Source organism: Sceloporus occidentalis, unplaced genomic scaffold, assembly GCF_023333645.1.
Source record: "Sceloporus occidentalis isolate IW3139 unplaced genomic scaffold, rSceOcc1.0.p SCAF_1, whole genome shotgun sequence".
NCBI classification, from domain to species: domain Eukaryota; kingdom Metazoa; phylum Chordata; class Lepidosauria; order Squamata; family Phrynosomatidae; genus Sceloporus; species Sceloporus occidentalis.
In genome coordinates this window covers 85,742,149-85,756,268 of record NW_028316981.1, presented here as the reverse complement: position 1 = coordinate 85,756,268, position 14,120 = coordinate 85,742,149, and the positions used below count along the sequence as shown (strand labels likewise).

At 39.6% G+C, this 14,120-nt stretch overlaps 1 protein-coding gene across 4 annotated transcripts in view; it reads left to right on the top strand.

The window, feature by feature from the left end:
- LOC149321750 (la-related protein 1-like) overlaps nt 1–14,120 on the top strand; it is a 93,254-nt gene that overhangs the window by 24,371 nt on the left and 54,763 nt on the right. The gene's annotated exons all lie outside the window — the stretch shown is intronic.

Here is a 14,120-nt window from a genome sequence, read left to right as displayed (position 1 = left end):
ACTTGGGTGAGTGTCATATAACTTTTGATTGTGACTTGAGTATTAATGCTTTATATTGTCTTACACTATAAGAAGAAAAAAAATTGGAGCCATCTTGTTCTTTTTATCTTCTTTTAAAAGCTAGTGCTGGGCATGGGAATGGTAGTAATGCAGGGAGAGATGCTGTGGGGGATGACAAAAGTTGGGGGAGATGAGCTACAGAGAGCAGTAAAAGGAGTTACAGAGATTTATGTGAGGGGGGTGGGATGGGGAGGCCCTTTGTTTGGGAAACTGGAGACGGGAGTGGGGAAGCCCTCTGTGAGCAAAAAGGAACTTCAGCTTTCTCTGGATATATGTGTGTGAAGATTGTGAATAAATCAGAAATGAATGACAGTGAATAATATACTTGGAGGGTGGGATGAGAGGGTGAAATTTGTGTGTGCTTTTAAATAAGCAAGACAACTGAAGTTGGTGTTTTGAGGTTCATATCGTATCTTTGCCTTATATTCACATTATTGGCAAATTAAATGTCTGACACTAAAAAATATAACTTTTCTATTAAAAAAGTATTTTTGTGGTTGGCTGTCTGTTCCTTTGCAGCCATTCTTTGAATGGACCCCTGCCCTTGGTGACAGCCATTTTGTGATGGTGTCCATGATAGAATTCCAGTTGCACTCATTGGCCCCAGAAGATTGGATATTTCAGCTGTAAGTACTTCAGCTGGCATATACAGTGGGGGGCCCTTGGTATCTGCTGGGGTTTGGGTCCAGGACCACCACCCTGTGGATACCAACATTTGTGAATGCTCGACTCCCATTGTATACAATGGCATTGTGAAATGATGTCCCTTATATATAAAATGGCAAAATCAAGTTTTGCTTTTTAAAATTTATATATTTTTAGAATATTTCCATGCTGTGGATATGAAGGGCCAGCTGTCATTACAGTGATCTGTTATCCAACTTTTCTTTTACTTTTAAAACTATTCAAAGTTTTATGGTTAATGGCTTACGACTCACAAAAATGGTGTTGACTGGCAATCTTTTTAAAATTTATATTATATTCATATTCTTTGCTTTGAAAGGGCTGCTTGTCTGGTTTTCCATCTTTTTAATCATCATATTTTGCTGCTTCTATCATCTATCTACCTATCCATCCATCTTCTGTTTGTACTTACAAACTTAAAGCATAACAAAAAAGTATAAGTAGTCTCACAAGGAAAATCTTTACTGAAGTATCTATTAAGGAAAATGTTAGAAAGAAAACAGCATGAATTGTGAAACAGCTCTGCTGTTTGAATGGCACTAAAGTAGAGCATCCTAGTAATTTAAACTTGCATCTTTATTAGCCAGCTTTTATATATAACCTTGCAAAAAAATACTTGTTTTTTTTTTTTTAAACTAATCTACTGAGGGGCTAAGGAGGAGTGATGAAGAACTGGATGTTTATGCTAGTCGTGGAGGATGGGGCTTTTATTCTCTAGTGACCCATTTGGCTTCTGGGCATAGAGCAGAGGAGAGAGTGAGTCCTTTCCCTTCCTTCCCAACCCATCCACTCAGCTGTCTGCAATTACTGATCATTTTTAGCTAGTGAACTAGTGCTTAAATGAAAGATTTCTTGTGGAAGAAAGAAACTCTTTGGTGGAATTATTAAAAATGACTTAAATCATCCTTCTCATATCTACAGCCTAACACTGATGAATTAAACCATGTCAGATCACTTAGATCTCTAATCATACCATCCACTTCAGCAAAGGGATCTAAATCCCTTTTTAGTAATGCAGATTGCAAAACCATGTCACAGTGTTCCTGGGAGCAGTGTGGAAATATGAACACCAATGCTGATTTTACCAATTCTAAAATGAATCAGGCTGATTTTGACGAATTTTCACCAAATGTAGATCTGAAGTGGGTCCGATCTCAAGAAGAGAATGGTGCTAGACAGTGTGTCTTCAGCAATACCATATAGGAAAAATATAAGGAGATTTTTCTGGGTAATAGTGTTAAAGATGCATGTTTTTTTATCAGGGGCTGTCATACTTAAGGAGACCATCTGCAAATTTTGGTTTCTAAATCAGTAGGATACACAAATATTTGCATTTTTGAATCTTGATTTGGATTCAGTGTTCAAACTGGGTTACATTGTGTCTTAGGCATTGTGAATTGTTTTGTAAATTGACAAATCAAGCTTTGAACAAAATTGTAGGCTCTTACATAGCCCTACTGTCTGTCTTATCTCTGTTGTGGTCCACTTTAGGCTGGATCTGTGCTGAAAAAGTAGCAGTGTGTAATTTTAAATGAAGCAGCCCCTTACCCCAACATGGAAGCAGCAGCATTCTGTGTAAAGAGAGCTTTAGCTGTGTTAAGAGGGGTGAATAATATGGAAATTCAAGATGCGACTCATTGTGAGAACAGAAAAGCCTTTTGCAGACCTGGAATGCAAACAATTAAACTTGATGCAATAAGGTTGCAGCAACTGTTGCCAGTAAAACAAAGAAACTGGACTCTTAAGCAAGAATGCTTCGGGTCTCCTAAAGAGATTTCCCTTAAAGGTTTTTGTGTTGGCTTTACAGGGGGTGTTTTTAACTTCCTCTTCATTTCCTTCTCTTCCAGTTGTAGTAGACATATCCGAAACAGTGCTGTCACATTTAGATGAAGTGTGTCTGTTGTTGGTAACAGGCAAAATAATTTTATAACCTTGTGTTTGCAGTGGTATGGCTCATGAAGGTGTGTCCCAGCTTTTAGACGTGCTTTTTCCTCACTTTTGTAAATAGATATATTTTACTGACTATAATCTTAGAAGATGCCAGCCACAGATGCTGGCAAAACGTCAGGAAGAAAATTTTCTAGAACATGGCCACACAGCCCGAAAAACCCACAAAAATCCATGGATGCCGGCCATGAAAGCCTTCGACTTCCCATCTACATTCTTGAACAGCTATTGTCTCCAGAAAAATGATACTAGGCTCTTTTCATGCCATCTGCAGGGTAGTAGCATCAGTTTATGGCTTCAACAATGTCAGTAGCACCATTAGCAAGATTCTTGATGTGTCCCTTACAGGCTTAGTTCCTGTCCTATTTTGACCTTTTAACAGACTCCCTTCCCCTTCGTCTTACCATACAAGGAGTGTTCATAGATTCCTAGCGTGGTGTCTCGATCCTGGCAATATTCTGCCTGGTATGTCCCTTGGTGTACTATGGTCGCTTCACTCCTGGATCTGTCTCAGGGCATCTGTTTCAAACTGCTATACCTCCAAGACGTCATCACGATTCATGATGGACAGGTGAGACACCCAGACTTGGACCACCTCAGACTGACTTCTTTGAAGGTATTTCTCTAGCCTGTCTTCCTGCTGTCACTCAAACAGTTAAATACAGTGTTGTATATTATTGGTAAAACATTACAGTGGTGCCTCGGGTTACGAAATTAATTCGTTCCGCTGTCAATTTCGTAACCCGAAAGGCTTTCGCAAGCCGAATCCCCATAGGCGCTAATGGGGAAAAGCCGCGATTTGGTGTGAAATCGCGCCGAAAAGCACCAAAAGTTTTTTCGTAACCCGAAAAAACTTTCTTAACCCGGAAAATTTTTTTTAAATTATTTTTTTTCGTATCCTGAAAATTTCGTAACCTGGGTATTTCGTATCCCGAGGTACCACTGTACATAAATAAAATTTTTGAGCAGTAGTCAGGTTAGTTTGTTGTGGTGAAAGTAATAATACCTCCTGGTATATGAAAGACACCTCCATAATTAGAGGCTATGTGGCTCTAAATAGCATATTTTGAACAAAATAAATAATGAAAATGTTAAGTTGCATTCATGTCCTGGGCTTCCCACAGATGCTTAATTGGCTGCAGTGTGAACAGATTACTGGACTAGATGGCCTTATAGTCTTGCAGAATAGCTTTTCTTACTTTCTTAAAGACTAATGGTATAAACATTTGTGGATTAGGGTCTGTTGCATCGTATTCATGATATAATGCTGTAAACACTCCCTGTGTGCAAGTCACAGCCTTCAACTCACCTGTCAGTTTACAGCAACCCATGAATTTCATAGGGTTTTCTTAGACAAGGAATAGTAAGAGGTTTGCCATTCCCTTTCTCTGAAATACAATCTGCAGCACCTGGAATTTCATGATGGAGTACTGACCAGGGCTGACCCTGCATAGCTTCCAGGATCAAACAGGATGTGGTGCTTTCAGGGTGTTAGGCCCTCCATGCTAAACTTACTGATAGTAGTAAAATATTAGACATTTGCATGTTGGTTTTAATGGGTAAAGTGATATACAGCACAAAAGACTAACTTCCATACATCTATTTTTAAATATTATTTCAAATACTAGCTGATTTGGGAGCAGGTTTCAGCTTGATGACAAAATAAGTTTCACTGTAGATTACAGAAATAAAACCATAATGCACTATGAAAACAGTATATGAATGCAAAACCTAAAAATCCTAGGCATATTTTAATATCTTAGTAGAATAAAAGATTTTGATCTTATTTTTAAAAATCAGGATACCACAATTGAAAAAGCCCTTTCTTTAATTGCTCATTGGCTACATTGGCACAGATTGGTGGGAGCTATAGTAAAACATATCTGGAGGACACCAGATTGAGGAAAACTATATCCTGTTCCACTGCACCTAAATTCTTCTGATCCTGCTGATTTTGAAAGAATCATACAGGTTCCAGTTTTCTAATTAATCAAATGCAAGATCAACCATTCCCAGTAATTATCCATGAAAGGCAGGAGTTGTGCAAACAGGAAGTAAATTTCACAGCTTCAGGTATTTTGCCTGTGTCCACAGGGCCCAACTGAAATTCACCCAAGAGTATCAGAGAACACTCTCAATACACTTGACTGAACAGCCACAATTGTGGCATATATATGAAGGTAGATTTAACTGTACTCTTAATATGAAGCATGTTAGAGCAGGACTCGAAGGATTCTTGGGTCTCGGCTGGAGCAGGCCCGGAATCACTCAATACTCTTTTACAGAAATACTTCAATGGTATCCAAGAAATACTTTTTCTTTATTGCTGTCAACTCAATAATGGGATTGAGAATACACACACACACACACACACACACTCATTGTGAGTTTTGTATCACCTACATCTTATGTCATTTTGCAGTCTACTTTGTTACCATAATATATCTGATAAACCTGGGGACAGCCAGGCTTTGCCTTATGGTAGAGGAGAGAGGTCTGTGTATATATGTGGGTGTCAACTGCTTGTTTATACTGTACAGTGAGATTGGTCTTTTGACAATAATAAAGTGACATGATAGTCCCTGCATGTATGTTAAGGTCTTTTAGCACAATCTTTGTGGAAGGTCTAAGACTTCCATTGGCTCAGGACAGAAATCTGTCTTGGGCAACAAGTTGACAAGAGAATTCTTAACCTGTCTTTACAGTCCAATACTAGTAACCCTAGTAAACACTGTTGAGATTGCTTTTACCCAAGGTTAACTACTGAATAATAGTTGTTGCTATTATTACAGGCTAACCAGGCTTAGTTCCTGCTTGGCAGAGCCAGGGAATGCAAGCTGTTGTAGGTGATTTTTAGAGGAAAGCAATGGTAAATCTCTGGATAAATTTTCCCAAGAAAATTCTATGATAGGGTCACCATAGGTCAGGGTAAACTTGAAGACACATAACAATAACAGTAAAATCTGATATTTAAGATTTGATTAAGAGATGAACTGAAGATCAGTGGTTCCTAACCTTTTCTCTGTCTCACACCCCCCAGGAAATTTTGATTAATGTTCACGCCCCCTACAAAAGAGCTATATTTGAAGATGAAGAAGTTTAATTTAAATTGTACTGAACAACATACAATACTGCAGGTGAACAGATTGAATTTTTTAAAAAATAAGCTTTTAATTTAGTCCATAAAATGCAAATCTAAATTGAGCAATTAGAATCTAATTAATTCAGAAAAAATAGTAAGCATTAAAAAAATCCCAATTGTGAACATAAAATTCAGTTATTTCTTTGCTCCTGCTTCTCATTCAGTTTTGTCAGAAAATAGAACTTTTTTGCTGACTGCAGTCTGTGGGTCTTCCTCTGGATTCAGGCAATTCCAAGATTTTGCCTTTACTGACCAAAAAAAAAAAAAAAGTGAATCTAGATTCACAAAAGTATTTTTGTCACTCACCCTGAAATTCCATCTTACACCCCAGTTTGGAAACCCATGCCATGGGTGAACCTGTGGTACAGCTGACATAAATGCGTTCTTCATTAGGGCAGGAACTGAAAGACCTGTGCCATATAGTAAAACTGACATATCTCACTATTTCTTAAAGTAAGAATTGAAATTGCCTGGAACTGTACAGTGAATTGGTATATGTTAGCAGAAAATTATATGAGGTTCTCCAGACCCAAATCAAAACTTTGTTAATAACGTTGTTGGTCATTTTCATCACAGACTCTGTGTGATGTCCCATGTAGTCTTGCGTAAATGAGACTTGTTCTGATTTATTGACTATCTCCATTGCCTTGTCTGTCCAAACATGTTCAGACAGGGAATAGGGATCCAGCCGGTGTTAGATGGCGTTACACTCTCCCTGAAGACACAGGTTCGCAGTTTGCAGGTAGTCCTGGACTCAGCTCTGAACCTGGAGGCCCAGGTGTCTGCAATGACCAGGAGTGCTTTTGCATATTTAAAACGTGCACGCCAACTGCACCAATTCCTTGAAATGCCTGATCTGGCCACTGTGGTTACATTCCATTTGGACTACTATAACACACTCTACTTGAGGCTTCTTTTGAAGAGTGTTCAGAAACTGCAGCTGCTACAAAGAACTGCAACCAGATTGTTAACAGGGGCAGGCTACAGAGAACACACAATGCCCTTTTTGAATTACCTCCCCTGGCTGCCGCTTTGTTTCTGGGCATAATTCAAAGTGCTGATTATGACCTATAAAGCCCTGTATGGCTCAGGTCCAGGCTATTTGGCAGATTGTATCTCCCTCTATGAGCTGGTCTGGGCTCTGAGATCCTCAGGGGAGGCCCTTCTCTCAGTCCTACCACCATCACAAGCATGGTTGGTGGCAACACGAGAGAGGGCCTTTTCTGTGGCTGCCCCTGCACTGTGGACTCCTTTCTTAGGGATATCAGAATGGCCCCTTGTTGGTCTTCTGCTAGTAGGCTAAAACTTTCTTATGCAGGCTGGCTTTTAAAATAGAATGTTTTTAAAGGACCGGCATTTTAAACAATTTTAGCATTTTAACTGTGTTTCTATTCTTTTAATAAGCAATTTATTTTAATATTGTAACAATTTAATTCTGTTTTAATGTATCTTTTTTCTGTGATTTTAATTGTATTATTTTAATGTTATGAGCTGCTCTGAGTCCCAGATCTGGGAAAACAGCAGGATGATGATGATGATGATGATGATGATGATGATGATGATGATGATGAAAACAACTGTGGGTACAGGTGTTTGATTTGTTTATAGCTTTTATGGGGAGGCATGGTTCAAATGATTTCAATTGAACTTTTCAAGATATATATGTACAATATGTACAATATTCACAGTATTATTGCTGTGAATATATTTAATTTTGCTTTGCAAATGGACATGAAGAATATTCAGTTCATTAAATTCATCTTAAGAAATGGGTCAACATTAACTTAGTTGCACTGCTGCTGTAAACTGCTGGTGTCATCTGGCTTTATGCCAATAAAAAAGATTCCTAAAAGGATTTTTTTACATATGGTGATGGAGAAGCAGTTACAACTCAAAATAATGTATTCAGAGTAGTCATATGCTACTCACATTTTTTTTTCTGCTGAGGTATAGTTGAGAGCAAGAAAAAGTTATATTCTGAACTGTTTTTATATGAAGGGATGTGTTTCTTCTTTATGTACTTGCAAAATGAATATGGTTTGCCTGAAGCTAGTAATGTGTATCTAGGGTGGGTGGAGTGTCATAACTGTTTTCCACAAAGAGTATACTACCAATACGGGTTTAACTGATAAGTACACCAACTGCACAGTTAAACATTTTTGCTCTCTTGGAGGAAAGTGCCTTGTTTATACAGGTGGGCTGGATGGATCAGTCAACTAATAGATTTTTTTAAAGCAAAGTACTAGTTTTATTTCTCCTTGATTTTGCTCCATCCCCTCAGTATTCCTCATGGCCTCCAACACAGTTGAGTAAACTGAGTTTTGTATGCTTTGGCACCACTGATGTTTTTTTCTTCTTCTAACTTTGAAGTTTTGAAGGCAAAGAGTCATCTTAATTGAGAGAAAAAAAGAGGTTCTGATCAGAAATTGCCCATTGCAGGAACCCTAGAGTGAAAACTTCAGGAAAATTTGTTTTGTGCATCATGTATCAGTGCCTTGAAAGCTCTGTATGAAGCTGACATATTGATACAGATACTGGTTATTTTACAGGGGAAGTTAAAGCAGAAGTGGGTAAAGTGTGGGCCTCCAGACTAACGTTGGACTGCAACTCCATCACCGGTAGCCAGAAGTGAGGAATAGTGGGATTTTCAGTACAACGGACAGGAAGAGGATCTATAATCTCTGTGGTTGAGCACATGTTAGCATGCACATGGCCTCAGGAGCTGCATTTAAGCACTCTTTCATAAAAGAATTGGTAAAGACCTCAGGCTGAAACCAGTCAGACTACTGCTGGGTTAAACTGGCTGAAGGTCAATCTTGGTAAAAAGATCTTGGTATCATAGTACACGTGAGCTGCTTTGTAAGGACTGTCCTTGAACTTAAAAATGAACACCAAATAGAAAGGAGAATAGGCAGTCGGGCTATGTGAAGCTCTGAAGAGATTTACAAGCATTTCGAATCGTTTCTCCATGTCAGGGTACTGTGGTACAGAACATGTTGCTCTAATTTTCATGGATCAAGAAGTTGAATTGATCATCCTGAATTGCTGGATTGTCATTCGTACACATAGTCTGCCATTCTGTGCACAATTGGGACAAGACAGTTACCTTGGCAGGGGGATATGCAAGATGTTTAATGAGGAGTGCAAAATGTTTTCTTTCCTTCTTTAGGGTCTTGATATAGAGCAGTGATGGCGAACCTATGGCACGTGTGATCCCTCTCTGTGAGCACACATGCTATCGCTCTAGCACAGATTTTGCCAGATTTTATTACTAGAAAGTCAGAGGGACGTGGCACTTTGCAACAAATAAGTGGATTTGGGTTGCAGTTTGGGCACTTGGTGTGTAAAAGGTTCACCATCACTGATATAGAGGATGGGGGAGCAGAGGTTGCAGCATTTTTTATAGTGATAAATGTGATTGACTGCTTTTACAGACCAAGACTTCAGTCCTGTGACTGTTCTCCTCTTTCCTAGGCTGCCAGATTATGTTGAGATCATGTATCTGAATAGGTAATAATTAACTGTTAATGAGCTTTTCATTGAAGGCCAGATTTCATGTATATAGGGAGGCTGAGTTCTGTGGAAGAGCCTGCTGTCTTAGGCCCAGAACAGACGGGCCTTTGCGGCCCTTGTCACATGCAAGGGTTGCCTGATGGGCAGACCGCCCACAAGCCCGACAACTCTTGCATGTCATGGATGCGCCGCAGCTGCGGTGCGCCCACCAGAAGGGGTGCATAATGATGACCTTGCAGCTGTGCTGCTTCCAAACGAGGCAGCACAGCTGCGACGTCATTGTGCCGTCTCTGGTGCTTTGTGGTGTCACAGTGGTGCCGCAAAAAGGAGCCACTTCCAGGCGCTCCTATTTTGCTCTGCAGCAGTGCTGTGCAACTTGGTTGCTGCGGTGCTCCTGTGGAGCAAAAAGAGGCGCCAGGGAGGCGCCTCTTTTTGGTGCTCTGTACCACACCTTAGAAACAGAAAGTTAGAAGTGTCTCTTCTGAATGCTTTTGTTCAGCCATCAGAGCATACACTGAGCATGTAGCAAGTCCCTGGTCCAACCCCTGACTTCGCTTGCTTGCATTAGTAGACTTTGCTGGCCTTCATGTAGCAGGATAATCATTTTGAGGAATTTGGGGGGACATTGTAAAAGCTAAAAAAAGAGGGGGGGGTGTGCAGCTTTCCCCAGGAGTTGTAATTTAGTTCTTGGCCTGAAGTGACGATAGACAGGCACACATGGCAGGGTTAACATGGCCTTCAGCTGGGATGCACTCTCCTGGGAGTGGGTGGAATAACCAGCCTACTTCTCTGTTTATTCCCCCCCCCCCCTTCTGTTATCACTGACTTTTTATCTTGACTTTAGGTTGCCAGATTGGACTGCAGATTTGAATCACAGGGACAAATGTGTAGTTTTGATTTGCAACACTGGAAAGAGTTGCTAATTGATAATTAAGTAAAGGCAGTCAATCCAGTTGATTTATTTCAGAATTTTTTGTTGGTAATTTAACTTGCAAATGAGATGTTCTTATCAGGCTAGGGCTAAGCTAAGCATGTCTTCTTTTCTCTTTCTCACTCCCTTTTTTCCAGCTGCATTGGCATGTTGACTTATCCAGGGTTGTTGTTTTTTAAAGAGAGTTGCAAGTCCCATGCCCGCAGACTTACTGTATAAGAGAGAACACACAATGAGAAGGGAATGGCAGTGTGGGAGATGATTGTCCAGTAGATACTGCCTCTTCTCTCACTCCATGGTCACAGCACTGGCAGTTGGGATGAAGAGAAGATGTTTTATCTGCTTATGGACCTAGGCGTGGTGGAACCTCTTCTCTTCCTCTAAGGATAGTCACATATTGCCTTGCTCCTTTCCTCAGCCAGCTCACAATGCCAAGTGTATTTTCTCTAGGATGCCTGCACACACATGCAAAGATGCGTGTGCACACAGAAAAAAAATAAGTGTTTGTAGCATAAAACTAGCAAGATAAACGGCACTCTTTTTGCTTTCTTTTCTTTCTTTTTTGTTTGGACCTGTGTCCTTTTGTAGCTCTGCTGATAGTATCAGAGTTCTGCAGGAATGAAAAGATTGGTTGTATTCATTATAGTATTTTATTGGTTCATGCTAGAAGGCCTGCATATGCATCTTTCTTTCTTTTTGAGAAATTTATTTTTAACACAAGGTAAATCTTTGCAATATCCTCCAATTGAGTTACAATAATTAAATAAAGCATTGTTTCCCTAGGTATAGGTGAAATCAGAAATCAGTGTTATGAGTATCATGACACTGCCTTTCGTATTGTGGCCACTGAATTGAGGTATAAGAGCTTTGTAAAAGGACGGCAAGTAGATGAGCAAACTTTATTTTAATGTATTATTTAAGCATAATTTTATGTGCTCAAAATGACTTTCACAACAAAGACAAAGAATACAGTACATGTCTACTTTGAGATTTTGATTTAACAAAAAGGGGGACAGTTCTTCATGATGTTTACCCATTTGTGACTTGAGATGTTTTATTAATATATTTCAATATCTTATGAGGCATCATGCTAGATGGCTTTCAGGTAGTGTGGTCTTTTCATCTACATATTGTGCTTAGAGGAGTACTTTAAAAGCAAAGTGTAGTACATCATTAGGAGTGCAATCAAATGAAACCTGCTTTTACACAATTTTATTATTGTAGAGAAGTTGTGAACATGAGGAAAATATTGATCCAGAAGTGTTGAGTAGGGATGATGCTGGCCTGACCTCTCTTGGGAAAGAGTAGTATAACTAAGGTGCTACTACTGAGAAAGCCCTGTCTAATGTACTCTAAACATAGGCATACACCACTGACTGGTCCTTGGTCACCCTGTTTCATCATGTTCTGAGATGTGACTGCATACTACACTTACTGTATGGTCAGATCTTGGATCACAAGTTCAGCACAGACAGATTTCAGCTTGACCCTCCCAGCATGTACAGTTCATTGAAGTTCACCATGACACTCTTTGAAGACTCAAATACTTGCAGCCCAACAGAGAAGATCATATTAGACGTTGAGCCACATAGGCCCATCAGGTCCAGAGCTTGCTTGTACTCATGGCAGTTACCACCACAGACCCACTGTTTGCATCTTCTGATAACTGGACAAAACTGCTGCTATGTGGATTTTTCATTTTTGTAGCATCTTGCTTGATGTAGGTAATTGAACATCTTAAAAGCTGGCATACAATTTTATGACATAGTGCTATAATATTTTATTTTATTAAACAGTTCTTAATTAGGAGTAATACCATAGTATGGTATGATCTTGAGGCTTCCCAATCAAGATAAAATGTTTTCTTTCTGATAACTGGTTAATGGGAGTTGTGTGATTATTCCTGCCAATAGAAAGAATTCCAAGGTTCCTTTTTTTCAGTGCCCGCCAATAGTTTGATTTAATAATATAATAATAAACTTAGAAGAAACTAGCCATCCTCTGGCTGTCTCTGCTGCCTCCACTGCATACAGCATGGCATCCAGACTACACTGTATAGACTGCCTGATGGTGTCCAATTTAGAAAATAAAATATGGCACAGGAGCTTAAAAGGTTTTGGATAGTCTTACTTCTAGCAGGAAAATACTAGACATATACAGTGTGCCCGCGCGGGGAGGAAGAGGCAGTGCATCCCGTAGGGACTAATGAGGCATGCGCTTGTGGCATGCGCTGCTGCGCCGCCACATGCACGAGCCCCATTCATTTAAATGGGGCTCGAGTATATGCACAATTTGCTTTACGCAGGGGAGTCCGGAACAGATCCCCCCACATAAAGCAAGGGCGCACTGTAGTAGGAATCCCATTCCTTACCAGATATAATAGAGTGCTTTGTGCTGAAATGCATAAGACAGCACTTCTCTCTGCCATCTGTTCATCTGGCCCTAAAGGTTCAGCTTGAGGGCTGTGTTTGTTTGTTTGTTTTTGGTTTGTTTTTTATTTCTTGCTTGGTCTCAGTTTGGAGGTGGGAGCTCTCAGCAAACATTGGAATACTTTTTGTTTTCTGTTTTACCTTTGGAAAAAGGAACTGTACCCACTCATATTACGCTGTAGAGACAAGATGTTCCAAGGTGTTCCTGCAATCTTGGCACAAACCTGAGTACCAATGGCACTTTAGCAGTTGGTGAAAGAGGTTAATTAAAATTGCTAAGCATTTGATATGGTAAAAATTCCTTCACTTCCCTATTTATTCAGATATTTACAGAAAACTTCCTGAGGGGTAAAAGATTAATAGAAGTTTTATTGCCATCCTGTTTTTCTATTGAAGTTTTTTGCTCCTGTTATTGGTTGCTGTAGGTTTAGGTTTAGTCCATTGTTTGTCAGGCTGTATCATAGATTCCCTTTGGGGTTTGCAGAGTTTGTGGAATGGAAAGCAAACGTTCCAGAGAGGGAAAGGAAATGCATACTGTAGAAATAAAACATACTGGTTTTATTTTATTTTTAAAAAAATTCCCCAGGGAGGAATGGAGCCCTTCTGAGGCTAATTAAGTCTTTCTCTTGTTAGTGAACACTTCAGAGACATTGAATGTCTTATAGCACACTGTTTCTCCAGCTACCTGATGTTACAGATTGGCATTTTTCCCTCTCTGTGTCAGGGACTGGTATGGTATTTGTGCCATATTATTCTCTTTACATGTGTTTCCTGGAAGCTTGCCATGGAGCAACAGCTGATGGTTCAATCTCAGACCACCACTTTGAGTAGTACTACTTTAGTAGAAGATGGCTAATATGGGAGTCTGCTCCCTCTCCTCAGATTTGGAAAAAAAGTGCATTTTCACCCTAGAATGGAAGAATGGAAGTTAAACCTAGTTGGGATCATTTGTATAAAATATTCTGCACTTTGATGTCTGTTTTCTTAGCCACCTTCACTTCAGTTTCTACAGTGAGCCCTTGGTATCCACTGGGGTTTGGTTACAGGATACCCCTGTGGATACCAAAATCCATGGAGGCTCATGTGCCATTTGTATACGGTGATGTAGTAAAGTGGTGTCCCTTATATAAAATGGTAAATCAAAATTTGCTTTTTGGATTTTTTTTAAAAATACATTTTCAAACCGAGGATGGTTGAATCCATGAATGCAGAATCCATGGATTTGGAGGGCTTGACTGTATGTGACTCTGGCTAGTTATATGAATAGTTATTTGGATGCTAGAAATGGTTTCTTTATATAAATGAGCAAGCTTTAAACATGCTTCTTAAGGAAGAGTATGAGACCAGGAAAGAAGATGGGGTACATAATTGTAGTATCTATAATGTGGTAGAGTTTTATGTTTAATCTAGACTT